The 16975-nt window shown below is 40.8% G+C and overlaps 1 long non-coding RNA gene across 1 annotated transcript in view; it reads left to right on the top strand.

Annotated features, from left to right (window-relative positions):
- LOC109451365 (uncharacterized) overlaps positions 1 to 16975 on the top strand; it is a 63654-nt gene that overhangs the window by 24816 nt on the left and 21863 nt on the right. Inside the window, exon 3 of the long non-coding RNA XR_012497450.2 lies at positions 9565 to 9646. This is a non-coding gene — a long non-coding RNA (uncharacterized LOC109451365). The remainder of the gene's footprint in view (positions 1 to 9564; positions 9647 to 16975) is intronic.

Genomic DNA, 16975 nt, shown 5'->3' with positions numbered 1-16975 from the left:
GTACAATATAGTGATTTGACATTTTTATACCTTACAATGTGATCACCCCACTAATTCTAATAATTATTTTTTTTAACACTCAGCCCAAATTTTCTTCTTGGGAAACCTTTACTCCACCACTTACCTGTGATGTTGAGTAAGTTATTTCACTTCTCTAACTCTCAATTTTTGTACTTAAAGAATTAAATAACAAAAAGTTGCCTACATTATTGTGAGAATCGAGTGACATAACCATGAAAAGTATTTAGCAGACTGCCTGACAGATGGTTAATTATCTGTAATTATCATTGTGACTATTCCTTGACCATCCCCCAAATGTGATTTAATGACTTCCTCATCTGTCCCCTTTTAGCAGCCAGTGCATAGAAGGTAGCAACCTTCCCTAAAACTGCCTGTTCATTTGTTAAGTCTCTTCTGCTGTGCTAATCATTCTTTAAGATCAGGACTCAATCATTCATTTCCATATCCCTAGTGTCTAGCACAGGGTTTGTACCTATGGGTTAGTGTTTATTGAGGCAAAATAGGAAAATAACTCTTAGGAGGACACGTGCTAATTCTGTTCTCAGAATACTTCTGTAAAGCATTCCTTCCATTATGATCTTCCTGCAGTACCAGTCTAAAAATATTTAATTTGCTTACCTTCTGTTTAAATAAAAGTGCAGCATTAACAAAACCAACCCTGTTGTGTCAAATATCCTTTTGTCTTCTTTGCTCTAGCCACTTCCTCCTTTTTTCTTTCTACTTCTCTTTCTGTGTCATCTCTTTCTGTGTCATGATCCCATCATTTTATTATTTTTTAGGAGTGACAGTCTTTGTCCTAAAATTTGCACAACTGCAAGCTTTGCAAAAAGTTGTGTCATGTTACCCGTAACAAGGGAAGGCCCACCCTTCCCTTTACTCCTTGTACTGCAGACCTTTAAATCACCAGGATATCTGGACCCTTGTCCTGGAGTCTGTACTCACTCCTCCCTGCAGGTTACAGTCATGGTAAAGCTAGACCCAGAGTCCTCGTCACACACTCATGAATTATTATAAAGCAACTCAGGCCTGTGATCTCCTTGAGCACAGATTTGGGGAGGCTGTGGGGCTAAGGTACTCATGAAAGCATTCACTTGACAGGCAGCACAGAGATCTGAAGCCCACCCTTTCTCTTGGAGAAGAGACGCTGCACAGTTTAGTGGAAAGAGTGCTAACGTTAGAGTCACGACTTGGCTTTGACCCCAGGTTTATCACCTGGCTGGCTGCTCTTTTGGCAAATGAACAGTATCTGTAAGCCACTGGATCTTCAAATTCCGGAGAACATTAGATCTATTTCACCTTCCTTATAGGGTAGATATAAATTTTTTAAGAATGTGAAAATAGGGGTGGCCGGCTGGTTCAGTGGTTAGAGTGTGGTGCTCATAACACCAAGGTCTCCGGTTCGAGTCCCACATGGGCCAGTGAGCTGCACCCTCCACAACTAGATTGCAATGACTTGACATCCTGGAAGAACACACTGTTCCCCAATAGTCCCCAATTTAAAAAAGGGGGAAAAAAAGGTAAAATACTGGTATTTACTGGGCACGAACTATGCACCAAGCACTGAAAGGTATATTTTCTCTATTTTATACCTGAGAAAAATCAAGGTGCAGGGAATTGTCACATTGTTATTCTGCTAACACAGAGAGTCAGGATTCAAACCCAGGTCTTTCTGACTCAAAATCTTTGTTGTTGGTTTCCACTTAATTAAACCAGGCTGATGCTCATGAATCATGCATCTGAACACACTTGGGGGGAAAAACTAAAGTTTTTCACCACACAGGATAATGACCATTTTATAGATAAAGAAACTGAGGCCCAGAGTAGTGTTGTACCTTCCTTTAAGAGTTCGTGGCAAGTTTTTAATTCAACAAGTACTCATTGGGGCTAGTAGGTGTGCAGGTCACTAAGAATTGAGATGTGGTTGCATCTGGGTGAAAGAGGGAACTCCAACAGAGGGGACATGGATTTAAAACTATGTTCACATGTTTTTCACTCCGTGGTTACACTAGACAGCTTAGGTGACACAATCTCAGTGAACTGTTTAGGTCATAAGTATCCAGATTCGTTGTTGTGGCACGCAGGAGTCCCCCTGTGACATGGCCCCAGCATAAACCTCCAGTCTCATCTCTAGTCAGGCCTCCCCTGCCACCACCTACCCCTAACCCGCCTCTTCAGCCATAATGAACGCTTGCAGTTCCTGGAACGCACCCAGTGGATGGTGCCTCCGTGCTCCGTTCCCTTTACCTGGGATGCACTTCACCTTCTGAGTACACAGTGAGCGTCTATACTCATTTTCTAAGACTGCTTAAATGTCACTTCCTGAAGTCTCACCTGGCCTCCTCCCACCCCTCCCCACTTCGGATACAATCAACCATTCTCTCCTTTAGACCTCTATGTCTGCTCTACGTATTTTTGTACCAATTTCACTTTTTTATTGCACCATTTTATACAATGAAATGTTTATTGCAATAAAACTGTTTATTTACATGTCTGTCTTCCATTGTTAACACCTCAAGAGTAAGGACGATCTTGTTTCTGATTGGATTTTTAGTCTCTAGTCTCTAGTATGGTGAGTACTTGGTGGCAGAGCTTAGTGGTTGGCTCACCCAATATCTGTTCCTAACCTGTTTGTCTTTTGCCTGCCTCCTCACTAAAGGCTGGAAAAATTAAATTATCTTTTTCCAACCTCCAGTTACTAGGGACTGTGCGGAAAAATGGTATGGTTATGTAAACATATATATGTGTGTGTATAGATAAGTAGATGCACAGAAGGAAAACCAAGAAAATGTTAACAATAATTACTTTGGGTTGGGAGATTGAGACAGAGAGCACATGGAATTTTTATGTTGTAAACTTGTGCATTGTTTGAATACTTGGTATGTATTATTTTTATTATGTAAAAAATGGAAAATAAAACCTCACCAAAAGAGATATCCAGATGACAAGTAAGCATATGAAAAGATGCTTCCACATTATATGTCACTAGGGAAATGCAAGTTAAAACAAAAATGAGATACCACTACCTATTAGAATGGTGAAACCCCAAAACACAGACACTGCCAAATGCTGGTGAGGACGTGGAGCAACGGGAACTCTCACTCATTGCTGATGGGAATGCAAAGTGCAACAGCCACTTTGGAGACAGTTTTGCAGTTTCTTACAAAACTAAACATGCTCTTGTCATATGAACCAGCAATCATAGTCCTTGGTATTTATTCAGATAAAGTGAAAACTTTATTATGTTCACACAAAAACCTGCACACTGATGTTTATCACACTTTTATTTATAACTGCCAAAACTTGGAAGCACCCAAGATGTCCTTCAGTACATGAATGGATAAACTATGGTACGTCCAGAAAATGGCACACTATTCAGCACTAAAAATAAATGAGTTATCACACTGTAAAAAGATATGGAAGAAACTTAAATGCATATTCTTGAATGAAAGAAGCCAATCTGTAAGGGCTACATACTGTATAATTCCAACTATATGACATTGTGGAAAAGGCAAAAGTATGGAGACAGTAAAAGGATCAGTGGTTGCCAGGGGTTAGTGAGGGAGGAGGAAAGGGTTAACAGGCAGAGCACAGAGGAGTGAAACTATAATGGTGGATACATATCATTATACATTCGTCAAAACTCACAGAATGTATGACACCAAGAATGAATTCTTTTTGTTTTTTTAAATCTTATGACCTGTTTATCCTGGTCTGTTTTTTTGTTGTTTTTTTAGATTTTCTTTTATTGGGGAAGGGGAACAGGACTTTATTGGGGAACAGTGTGTACTTCCAGGACTTTTTCCAAGTCAAGTTGTCCTTTCACTCTTAGTTGTGGAGGGCACAGCTCAGTTCCAGGTCCAGTTGCCTGTTGCTAGTTTCAGGGGGCGGACCCCACTATCCCTTGCAAGAGCCGAGGAGTCAAACCAACAACCTCATGGTTGAGAGCCCACTGGCCCATGTGGGAATCGAACTGGCAACCTTTGGTGTTAGGAGTGGAGCTCCAACCGCCTGAGCCACGGGGCCGGCACCCCAAGAATGAATCCTAATGTCAACTATGAACTTTGGATGATAATGATGTATTCATGTAGGTTTATCAAGTGTAACAAATATACCACTCTGGGGCAGGATGTCAGTAGTGGGGGAAGCCATGTGGTGAGTAGGGAGGAATTCCCTGTTCTTTCCGCTCAATTTTGCGGTGAACCTAAAACTGCTCTAAAAAAAATAAAATTGATTTAAAAAATAGAGAATAAAAGAAATGACACCAACTCAAAATTTAGCCCAACATATTTATTCAATTTTTATTATGAACAATACAATGGCCTATGTGCTGTGAGGGTACAGTGATAATAAGACAGTTTGTGTTCTCAAAGAGCTTAAATATAACATGGTGGAGATACAACACTATATCATACTATATAAAACAGAATTTCTAAAGTGCTACAAGAAAGACACAAACAACTGGTTGTGAGAGACCAGAGAAAGGAATGATTTCCTCAGTTCTGTTTAGAGGATCTTTGAATACTTGACTGAGGCAAGAACATATGGGTTGGATCTTGAAACATAAATAAGATTTTGTCAGTTAGATATAGTGTGGCAAGGGAACAGGAAGAGCACTCGAGACAGAGGGAACAGCACAGGCATAGAAGTATGAAAGTGTATAGCGAGGTGAGGCATGGTGGCTGCCCGTGTGGCTGCAGTGAATACAGTGGGTGTGGGGACAGCGTCCCAGAGAGCAGTTTCCAGGCTCTTGGCCTCATGTGGAAAGGTGCTGGCTCGGGTAGTAGATGGCCATCAGCTGTGATCAGACGGCCATCAGCTGTAACTAGTTAGCCATTGGCCAATGATATAAATGCCGTGGCTATACTAAGGGGTTGGTTGGTTGGCAGAGAGGCGGATTGGTTGGCAGAGAGGGGGTTGGTCGGTTGGTTGGCAGAGAGGCAGATGGCGGATTGCACATCGTGTGAAGCCTGCTTCCTGTATCTCCAACCCAGCCTCCAGTGAGAATATAGTGGTATGACTCCCCTATCTATGGCTCCATTGGTATTCCTTTTTGGCCTCACCATACTCTGTGTCTACCCACCGGGAGCGGGAGCAAAGACCCTGCATGACAGTGGGAAATAAAACTGGGAAGAAAAACTGGGGTAAAAGCAGGCAAAAGCTTGTATCCCCCATGCTAAGTTGATTATGTTAATAAGATAAAGGGAGTCTTATGTTAATAATACTTTGCACAGGTTGGCAAAGTCTGGTAGACGGGGTCCACTGTCCTGCAACCAGAACAGGGGTAAAGGGACACAGGCTTCAGTCCAAGGGTCTAGGCCAGTATTCAGGAAGGATTGGATCTGGCAAGGACAGGAGCTGGCAAAGACTCAGGAGCCTACAGCAGGAGCTCCCAGGAGAAGCATGGCTGGGGCTGCACCAACAGCTAACTAAGAACATCTACTGCCTTTTGGGTTAGAGCAGCTCTGCCCTCCCTCTTCAGCCTCTCTCTGGCAGGGCAGAACTTCTATAATTAAAAGTCAGGCTATCTCATGCTTGGTGTCCTCTTTTGAGGTCACCTTCTATAGCTAGTCAGGGGAGATTCGTGGGGATTTCTGGTGAGTCTCCTTTCTTTCCTTCTCCTTATTCCCTCTATTCTAGGAGTTGAGTAAAGGACCTGTCACTTGATCCGACTCTCTGATTATCTATAATTCAATCAAGACATTTATACTTTGGAATCTCTCTAAATTTTCCTGACTCTGGTCTTCTAAGCTCCTGACCTGAAATTACTATCTTACTTTTCCTCTGATATTCTATTTGTGTTCCTAGCTGATTCTCAATTGTTCTAAAACATATTGGTTTAATGGGTTGGCTCTGCATTGCAACCTTACTCTGAACCTCCACCTCAGAAGCCTAAAAATAAAGGTTTGTCACCTAATATGGACTGCACTCATTGTCCCGAACTTGCTTATAATCTAATCAGGGATACACGATTTATAAACAGTAAGCAAAATGCAAGATTGGATAGAATTAAACTCTAAAACACATTTGTTGGTAAAGACAGTAAGATGCAGTGGAAAGAAAACTAAAGGCACCTGGGATCTTGTTCTGGTTGCAGGACCGGCCAAGTCTCTAAACCTCAACCATAAAATTGGAGGATTGTTCTATATAATTTCTAAGAGAACTTAGACCTCTGTGACTTAAGTGCTCTGTTGGTGGAGAAACGGAGAGATCTGTTTGGGTAGCATTTATTGGGTAAGTCTTCTGGGGGTAAAAAAAAAAAATGGAATTTAAGATGAGTCTTAAGGATAGGTGGGATTTTTGATTGGGAAGATTGAGAACACTTGCTGAGTTGGAGGTACAATCATTGGTCAAGTAGGGAGGTAGGAATGAGCAGAGTAGTTTACAGCACAGCAAACACATACACCTGAGTACAACAGCTACAAAGCAGTGGGAGAGAGCTGGGTGGGCATGTTATGGAGGATGCTGGATGCAAGACCGAAGGGTAGTAGAGGATCCTTGAGGAAAGAAGAATGCTCTGGAAATAGTGGGCAGGAAGGCTTGAGGGGAGAATACGTTGGAGAGGAGATGAGAGTGTGACAGTGGTCCTGGTGTGAGTTAGGTAAGTTTGGGCTGAATGTTAGGGTAGCTAAGGTGTAAATGAAGAGGAAGTGGAAAGTCTGAGAGGCATTTTGAAGAAGCGATTGATTGAATAAAGAGGAAAACGAAGAGGAAGCTACCTAAGTTTGCCACCAAGGGGGGACGGGTATTTCTTTGGGGGAGAATGGGTCTGTTGGGGAGTTTTACAGACTCATTTCTAGACATGAACATGTCCAAATAGTTTTGCTGGAAGTCCTCTAAGATGTGCATGTCTTTGTAAGCACCTAGAAATGAGAATCTGATTGTCAGAACCAGACGTATAGTATTTTTAATCATTTGCACCAAGGCAGTTGTTGAAACCGTAAAAGTGGATGTTGTGTATGAAGGTGAAAGAGAAAGACATACAGATAAATTATTGGAAATTATTATAAAGAGAAAGATACAGATAAATTATTGGAAGAAAAAAAAGGAATCATAAGTCTTTTACAATTCCCAGATGTTCTATGTTAGCTTTCATGGTATTATTTCCATCTCTTATAGTACTTCTTTGACCTGTCTCAGAAATCTCTTTTTTTGCATGAATGTTAGTTAGCAATCTTATTATCTCAGGGCAACTGTATAAGTAAGATAGATTAGCTTATACTTACACTCAAAATTTCAGTGACTGAAAAGTACTCCTTCCTCATTCACTCTATAAATTTGTCACTTCCACACACATTTTATTGGCCAAAGAAGGTCACATAGCCACATCAACATTGGAAAGAGGTGGGAAGTACAATACTCCCCTGTGCATTAATGGAGAGTGGGAATATTTGTGAACAGTTCTAGCAATAACCATAACAAGAATCATTTTTTTCTCAGACTCCTTCTATATCTGCAGCCATGCCTCCTCCACCCTTTTATCTGTATCATCACTAAATGTTCCTGTTACCAGCATTTTATGACTAGTGGTAATACAGCACAAATCCTATGTGAACAAGCTACTTCTGCTACTTTTCTCTTTATTTTCTCCTTATATTGATGCTAAGTATTCCTTTTCTGTAGTTGGCTCTCTTTTTTCCTTCCTTTCCCTATTCTGGGAACTGAAGAGACTCAAGAAAATGCTACACCTATAATCAAAACAATCTTTGCTTCTCTTTCTCATCCCTGTAGTTCTGCTTCTTTCTTTCTCAAGAATAAATTCCTTCCCCCTGGGTTCTATCACACTTCCTTCTTCTACTTTTTCACTTCCTTGTCACTCAGCGTTTAAGGCCACTGCTGAGCAAAATAACCGGCTGACAAGTAATAGATATTACTCAATCCACTATTTGTTCTGTCCAACATAATTAGCTAGTTGTCCTCATTTTCACAGCTTGTTCACATCCCATAAATTGTTGACTTGATTAATTCTAATCAGAATTCATCTTTTTTCCCTTCCAAATCCCAAAGAATGTTGTTTGAATCTCTAATATGATTATCACAGTCTGCCCTGACTCAGGGTTAGTTTTGTATATGTTCCCTCACTAAATCGTGACATGCTTATAGAGTAAGCTGTGATTTACACCTAATAGATATTAAATAATTGTGAACTCATTGATGAATACCATATTTGACTGAACTGATCATTGTTTTTGGTAACATTTGGGATTACCTTGATTTAGCAAATGGCTGTTATTAGACTCTTGTTCATATCCAGGAAAAAAGGGGATATACAGTATTTTTCTATTGATGACCTCTCTACTATTTTTCTATTTCACCTCTTATTTTAGATTGAAGTATTATTGCTTGTTTACAATTCATGCTACGCCTATCTCCCAAAGGGCTTTGAATATATATATGAGGCAGTAAATTAAATTATTCATTCACTGATTTATTCAATAGTCACTCAGTGAGAGCTAGGGATAGGGTAGAAAGTCTAATAAAACATGGCTGCCTCTTTCAAAACCTGGGAGCAGGTGGGGAACAGATAACTAAAGCAATTGCTACAGTGTGGTAAGTGCTATGGCATAGAGGAGTAGACTCTAAATCAGACTGGGACTTTCTGGAACATGGTACCGCTGGAACTAGCTTTGAGGTTAGGAGAAGGTGATAGCTAGGGAATTGGGGTGAAACAAGGGCTCTTTATGAAAAGGAAATATGCCATGTGTAAAGGCACTGAGATGGGAAATAAAATCACAGATTCTAGGAACTGCTCAAGAAATTCAACAGGACTGAAACATAACATACAAGTTGAAGGATGGTACAAGACGAAGCTAGAAAGATGAACAGGTATTATCAAAAAGGAGCTTGTGTGCTCAGCTAAGGAATTTTAACTTCAAAGCTATGGAGCATGTTGGAACTCCTCTCCCAGGGGGATCTACGATGCCACTCTGGGAATATAGTTCCAAAAGCTGGCTCTTGTTACAGGTAGGGTGAGACTTCCCCATAAGGTGCAGGGAATGGAACTAAGATTATCTGACAGTGCAGGCTGAGGGGCAAATCCAAGATTTATTCAACGTTGAGAGGAAATATCAGAAATAATGAATATGAAACATGAACTGAAAGTACTAGGACAGAGCAAATAGGTCAAAACAGAGCAAAAAACCCTGGTGTGATTTCTTAAAGCCTCTTCTCCCCTTTCTGGACTCTTTCAGCTAGGTCTCTGGAGGGGAGAGGAATATTCTGAACCAGTATGGACCTGACGCCCTCCAGGGATTTTAAGCAGAAGAGTGATAGGGACTGTTGCTGTCTTAACTCTAGGCACACAACACGTTGTCCAGTCCAGTGAGCCCTCCCCCATATGGATCTGGCCCAGAGTCAGTCCTCAATAATGCTCATTGTTAAGTGCAGGAATGCTTTTGTTTAGTCTATTCATATGTTACGTGAGTATAATGCTGATTTCATAGAAACCCACAAGAACTCACTCTTTTATTTATTTTAATAAACATCAACTGAAATCATATTATTTACCAGCCATTCAAATGTAACACTACCCTCTTTTTTCAACAGGGTCTCAGGCATGCAAATTTAAATCATACGCATCACGAAAGAAAACAATAAAGAAGAAACACCTATAAGAATCCACTAAAATGTAAGACCAATATAATACAAGTAGTTTAGCAGTAATATGGTATAAGTCTCCATAACAATAGTAATCCAGAGATAGTATCTGAGATTATTGTAACACATAAATTTAAACAATACAAAGCTGCTCACAAATATTGTGTGTATTATGTGTGTGAGTTGAGAACCATAACTGAAGTCGGGTGGCTAAAAGTATTGGTGACATATCAGGGGGATCACTTCACTTCATAAATTATTTAAATGTCTAACTACTATGCTGTACATCTGAAATTAATATAAAGTAATACTGAATATCAACTATTGAAAAAAAATAGTCACGAGGATGTAAAGTACAGCATAACGAATACAGTCAATAATATTATAATAACTATGTACAGTGGTAGATGGGTAATAGACTTATTGGGGTGATCACTTTGTCAGTTATATAAATGTCTAATCACTATGTTGTTTTGTACACCTGAAACTAATATAACATTGCATGTCAAAGGTAATTGAAAAATAAATTAAAAAAACAAACAGTAATGGTGGCAATAGCAAAAGCTAAAATATCCTGGGGAGAAGCTTCACTATTTGCCATTCTAAAATTGGGGGTCAGAGTGGGTGGGAGGGAATGAAAATAAAGTAAATAAATAAAATAAAATTGGGGGGAAACATGTAAGCTTTGGGGCAGGCCATCAGGAGAGAAGGTTTTAAATAAAATACCAGGAAAACAGGGTGTGAGCAGCCTTTATACATGTCACAATGGTGCCATCATGAGACAAGTCCATGTAATATACAAAGCAAGGGAGGAAGTACAAAATGCAGAGAGCTGCAGAGACTCTTGGATTGCTCTTTTTACACAGCACAGGCATCAAATATACCCTGTGGCTGTGCATGTGTAACATTCGAGTAGATGTGCATCATAAATTGAATCAACAGGTTTAAATAAACCTGTATTATGATTTCTGTTATTTAAACGAGCTTTCCGTCTCAGGTTTCAGAATGATTTCCTCATACTTAACACCAGCAGAGAACAGAAAGTAGCATTATTATTATTATTATTTTGCAAAGACATACCTCATGGTATAATAAAAAAAAAAAAAGTTTGGTCTTTGTCCCTTGTTCCTTGTACACAGCTCCTAAAACCCTTTGAGTGACAAGAGTATCTTTTGTATGCTAATAAGATGCCTGGTGGCTGGGGACCATGTAGATAGCTTCAAGATGGAGGATGGAGGGTAGTGGCCAGAAAGACCAGGAACTTTCAGTCCTACCCCCAACCTCCAGTCAGGGGGAGGGGCTGAAGATTGAGTTCAATGATTTAATCAATTGTATCTATGTAATGAAACCTCCATAAACACCCCTAAATGATGGGGTTTGGCTAGCTTCCAGGAAGGTGAACCCATCGAAGTCCTGGGAGGGTGGCACACTCCAACTCCGTGGGGACAGAAGTTCCTATGATCAGGACCCTTTCAGACTTTGCACTTTGTACCTCTTCATCTAGCTGTTCATTTGTATTCTTCATGCTAAACCAGTAAACATAAGTGAAGTGACTTCCTGAGTTCTGAGAGCCATTCTAGCAAATTATTGAACCTGAGGAGAGGGTAGTGGGAATCCCTGACTTATAGCTGGATGGTCAGGCACCCAGGTGAGCTAATTCTTGTGACTGGCACCAGAAGTGAGGGGAGTCTTGGCGGACTGAGCCCTTAAACCTGTGGAGTCTGACACTAATTCCAGCTCATTAAGCTGGAATCAAATTGGAGGATACCCAGTTGGTGTCCAGAGATTCAGAGAATTGATTGGTGTGAGAAAAAAACAAACAAACATACTTTTCGTTTTAAAAGTATTATAAGTAAAAAAGCTCACCCCTGGTTAAATATATATCTCTAATCTTACTATTCTATATCTTTGTTGAAAAATTATTATTTAGCAAAATTTCATAGGTTCTGTGTGTGTGTGTGTGTGTGTGTGTGTGTGTGATCATGAGATGTTTGGAATAATGGCTTTGGTAGGTATAGCGGTGAATCCGGGTTTTTGTGGGGTTTCTTTTCCCTCAAACATTCCAGGTCTACGTTTAATGTTGCTTTGTTCTTTTCCCTCCATATTCCTTGTGCACCTTCAAGTAAATTTCAAGTTAATTCACTGCTTTTGGAAACCAATATCAATCCTTTCCCATTCAGTTGCCTCTCTACTTTATTTTGCCAGATACTCCGTTTTCTAACACATTCTATGAGGCAGTAGAGAGCCAAGAAAATGTTTGAAACCTTGAAGACATGGTAAAATTTGCCACATGATTTTAGGTAATCACTTAGGCCAGAGGCTATGTAGAAGATGGATTTGAGGAAGGAGGTTACTGGTATAGTGCACAAAAGCACAGGTTCTGTAGACAGCCAAACGTGGGTCCAAATCTAGTCTCTAACACTTATTGGCCGTATAACCTTGAACAAGTTATTTATCCTCTCCAAGCCTGCATCTCTTCATCAAGGGCAAAAGTAATGGTTTTCAATTCAGTCATGTTTATTACTAAGTGCTTAATGTGAAGCCTGACAAATGGCAACCTTAATTTACATTGCCATGTTTTTCTATGAATGTTTTTCAGCTGGGTCTTAGTGAGATTTCGAATTTCTCATCAACATCTGCCTCTTTCATTTCCCATTTAAGGGCACCTGAGATAATGTCTGTCTCCTAGTCCTGACTAGAAGGTTATTCAGATGTCATCCCATCCCAACTGTGGGACAACTTTATGCCAAAGGAATATAGACTAAGCCAAACTGGCTTTCACACCCCCTTCTTTCTTTCAGTGCCCTTAAGACCCTATTCAGGCTTCCCTTTCTGAACGCATACCTCAGTTAGTGCCCCCCACTCACACTACGCCTGCCTTGCCCTCCTAGAACAAGTCAATCCTTCATGAAAACTTACTGTGCCACATCATACTTTCCAGCTCTGTCTGCTTAGTAATTTTTTGAATTTATTCAACACGTTTTTTACTGGCTGCTTACAAGATGCTACGAGCTGAGGAAACAAAATGAAAGCAGTATAATCTTCATACTCCAGTAAGTCAAATTTTGCTTATGCTATAATACAATCAGTGACTCTCAGTCCCAGAATTAGAACCACCTGTGAAGTTTTAGAAACTACAAGTGTCTATGTCCCACCTAATTTAGTAAATCTGGGAGGGACTCAGATATAAAAAATTTCTACACCTCCCTGAAAAATTTCTAAACCTTCCTCATTGATAAGCCCTGGGTAAAGAAGAACTAAAGTATGTGTTGAGAGTACAAAGGTGATAGGAATGTGGGGTATTGGGTGGTGTAGGGGAGGAAAGATTTTCCCTTCTTCCCTTCTAGTTTCTTTGCTGCTCTAATAATTAAATTGACAGAAGACAGGTTAACAAGAGAAAAACAAATTTAATTTCATATGTTCAGAGACCCGTTGATGGAGAAACTGACCTAAAATTGTTCCCTGTCATGTGGAACTGACCTAAAATGGTGGCCCGAGTGGAGAGCGAAGTCCCCAGCCTAAGCCCCAGCCCACTTCCGCATAACCCCCTCCAAGCCACACCCCAAGCCAATCACTAGATGACACCTACCCTTTCCCCAACTCAAGGAAGTCCCCAACCCATAAAAACCTGCTCAAAACCTTGCTAGGCGCTCAGTCTTTGGGAAGGATCCCGCTGAATCTGCCAGCGTAATAAAGCTGACTTTCCTAACTCTCTGAGTGTCACTTGGGTTCTTTCCAGTCCTGGTATCCGTAACACCATGAAAATATGAGACTCACAGAAGTGACCACAGCAGTAAACTTTTATATGTTTTAGACAAACAATAAATTTGTAGAAGAATTGACAAGACAAATGGATTTGGGCTAGGTGTAGTAAAGTGGTCAAGTAACAAGACGTGTTTATACAGCCTTCTTGACCCTATTTCCTGTCCCTGGTGATAAGGACACCTTCTAACCTCCTAGGACAGGGAGATATTTGGGGGCAAGTTAACCTCTCAATTCCATTTGCAAAGCATGAAACTAATCACCTGTTCTTCGTCTATGTGTTATGACTCTGTTTTGAAATATCCCAAATTTATCCATTTATTTGACAAGATTTTATTGAGTTTCTGTTATATTCTAGGCCTTCTGTTTTTATATTTGTTTTCAAAATTATATGTATTAATTTCTTTGTTTTTTAAAAAATATATTTATAACTTAATATTAGGGAATGGACGTTTGCACTAAATTAATACCAACCACATGCTTGGTACTTTATATGTCTACTGATCTGATCTATAGAATATTATGTCATGTTTAGTACTCACATCAATCTTGAAAATAATCTTCCCCCTCCTACCACTGTCTTTACAGATAAGGAAACTGATACCTGAAGGTGCAAGGTCCAAGATCATGTGGCTAATGGGTAGAAGCCCCAGAATTTGGACAGAGCTTTGTGTTTCTTCAAAGCCCAGGCCCTTTTCCTCGTATTACACTACCTCTTGGGCTTGCCCAAAGAACCTTTATAAGGCTAAGAAGGTTGTTAGTACAATACTCAATTAATCCATGAGCAAGGCCAGGTCTGAATGATTAAAAAGTGACCATTCAACAAACAACCCACAAGGCACACAGCATCAAAATGTTCACTTTAAACTAATAGATTATCCTGAAGTAACTTGCAGTCATCTGCAGTCAACCTGCAATAACCTGATCAACTTCTCACCGCTAATTTTGTGTTCTCAGAAATATAGTTTATGATGGAGTCTGTGAGCACAAACCGAAGTGAAAGTGTGTCAGTTTTTATTAATGGTGATGATCAAGCCTGATAATTCAGGGTGGCCTTTTTTTCTTTTTGGACTCATTTTGCTTGACTGGCTCTTTTTAGGCCATTCCTTCAATCTGTTACTTCTAAACAGTGTGACCTACCGTGTTAGCAATTAACGGTTAATTTGGCCAGTGAGAACTTGGATAAGAATAATATTGAACTAACAACCAAAAAAGCAAATCAGGGTCAAATTCAAAATTAGATTCCGAAACTGTTAGGCCATACTAAAACTAGGCCAAAAGTCTTGAGAAATTTATCTAGGTAGTTCCCAAGTATCAGGAGTAGCTATGGGAAGGAGGAGGATAGGATGGAAAACCAGTTAGTGTACCCATCTCGAGTATAAAAGGACTGTATGATAATACACTCTATTGTGTTCAGGATATGCAGATCTCCCAAGGACAGTCCCACACTGCAGCATTGCCTGGGCCAAGCGCTGTCGCTGCTCCATATGCCAGGAGGTGATTCACAGACGGATTCAAAACTCTGGAGTGTATGTGGAGGGATTTCTTTGGGCTCCTCTTCCTTAAAGCCTGGGCTTTAACCCCTTCTCTTGGTTCCATTTGCTACCCAGGAGCATGCTGGACACAAGTACAAGGGTGCTATGTGTATGAAATCTTGACTCTCTGCCTTGGGGAGTTAGTGGCAGGACATGTCAGAATCAGCGGAAGGTCCAGGGCAGAGACTCTGGCCCTTACCTGTAGGGAATGATCCCGATAGATAGAAGGATTCCTCATAGGACAAGAAAGTCATCAGATGTGCTTGTTCAATCCTGGGACAATAGTTGAACATTAACAGGCAGGCATTCTCTTTAGTCAGACACGAAGTAGTGTAACTCGAATGTTCTCTAACTCAGGCTAGAGGGACGGCCTCCCAAGTTCCTTGACAAAGTTCTTTAAGAAACTAAGGAAGTGGACCTAACAAAAATTTTAGTAGAGGGAGGCTATGGAAGCCCAAGAGCAGGATTAGCATATGTGGGAGACCAACAGTTACAACTGGTTGCCCAGTACTCCCCACTACTTTAGAGCAAGCAGCGTCAGCAAGCAGGGCAGTGTGGTTGAAGACAGGGGGCCTGAATTCAATTGACCCCACAGCGGGAGCATGTATTTGGGAGGCACAGCAGGAAAAGAGAGCAGAGCCTATGAAGCAGTGTAATTGAGAGATGGACTGTCCAGTTTCCGGGCATTTCATGGAGCCTTGGGATGGGAGAGGCCTCCCCAGGCCTCTGCCAGGCATGAGAGACACGAGGGACCATGGTTCCTGAATTTGGCCTGGGTACCATTTTCCTTCCAGTGACTTGGCATTGATTTGTTCTCATCCATTGTTTACTGGGTTGTTGTTATTGTTGCTTTTAATCTGATTTCTGCTGGTGTCTGTATTTTACTTACATTTACTCTTATGTAGCGAGGTTTAAAATAAACACTTTAACAGTCATTTATTCGGCAAGGCAGTATCGCAAAATGGTTAATAGTTTGGGCCCTGGAGTTAAAAGAGTTCAAATTCTACTCTACCATTTACTAATCTATATGTCCTTGGTCAAGCTCCTTAACCTTAATTTCCCTAAGCCTTGATTTTCTCATCAGTAAAGTGGGAATAATAAAACTTATGTCACAAAATTGTTATGAAGATTAGATGAGATGAATGTATGTAAAATGCTTAGATCAGTGCCTACATATAGTAATTCTCAATAACTGCTAATTATTATTATTATTATTATTATGGCTTTAAAGTTCACAAAGCATTATCACATGTATTTTCTCAATTATAATTTTTTTTAAAAGTTTTATTTATTTTAAGTGTCTTTCCAGGACCCATCAGCTCCAAGTCAAGTAGCTGTTTCAATCTAGTTGTGGAGGGCGCAGCTCACAGTGGCCCATGTGGGGATCAAACCAGCAACCTTGTTTTTAAGAGCACCGCGCTCTAACCAACTGAGCTAACCGGGCACCTCTCATTGGAATTTTTTAATGTTGACATATTAATACAATGCAAGTAAGGATGTAAAAGTAGATTAATAAGGGAAGAGAGGGATTGGTAAAGGAGAGATCCCGTCGTCCTCCTTTCTCTGGCATCTACTATTAGATGAAGTTTATAAGCCATCCCGAAGCTCTGAGTCTCCTGTGCTCTCCTCCTCTTCTCCCCCTGCTCCCCACCACACACACATCGGCTATCAGTCCTCTCCTCTTAACTTCTTGGCTGGAAGGTCCCGCCACAGGGCCTTGTCACTGCTCCAGCACAACACCCTCTCCATTTCGCTTAGTCATCGAACATTTCCCCGTCTTACCCAGAAAATAGCTGAGCCCCTCTGAGGGCAGCAGAAGCGCAGGCCCAGGTGATCACTCTCTAAGCACGGCCTCTCTCTGGAGGAAATACCCAGTACAGTGGTGAGGGCTGGGTGAAAGCGTCGGTGTCACCCACAGAGTTTCCCCTTTCCTCTTACTTGAGGCTTTCCCCATATGTGGCTGGGGAAATCCAGCTCAGCCATCTCTGAAGACCTTTGAATTAAGAGCTTGATCTTCCTCTGTGGTTGCCCTTGGTGGAGAGAGGTGGCTGAAGCAACTGTCC

The sequence above is a fragment of the Rhinolophus sinicus genome, chromosome 14, assembly GCF_057876585.1.
Source record: "Rhinolophus sinicus isolate RSI-liver-muscle chromosome 14, RSI-T2T, whole genome shotgun sequence".
Taxonomy (NCBI): domain Eukaryota; kingdom Metazoa; phylum Chordata; class Mammalia; order Chiroptera; family Rhinolophidae; genus Rhinolophus; species Rhinolophus sinicus.
Note: the sequence above shows the minus strand (reverse complement) of the source record. Positions and strands in the feature narration are given on the sequence as shown.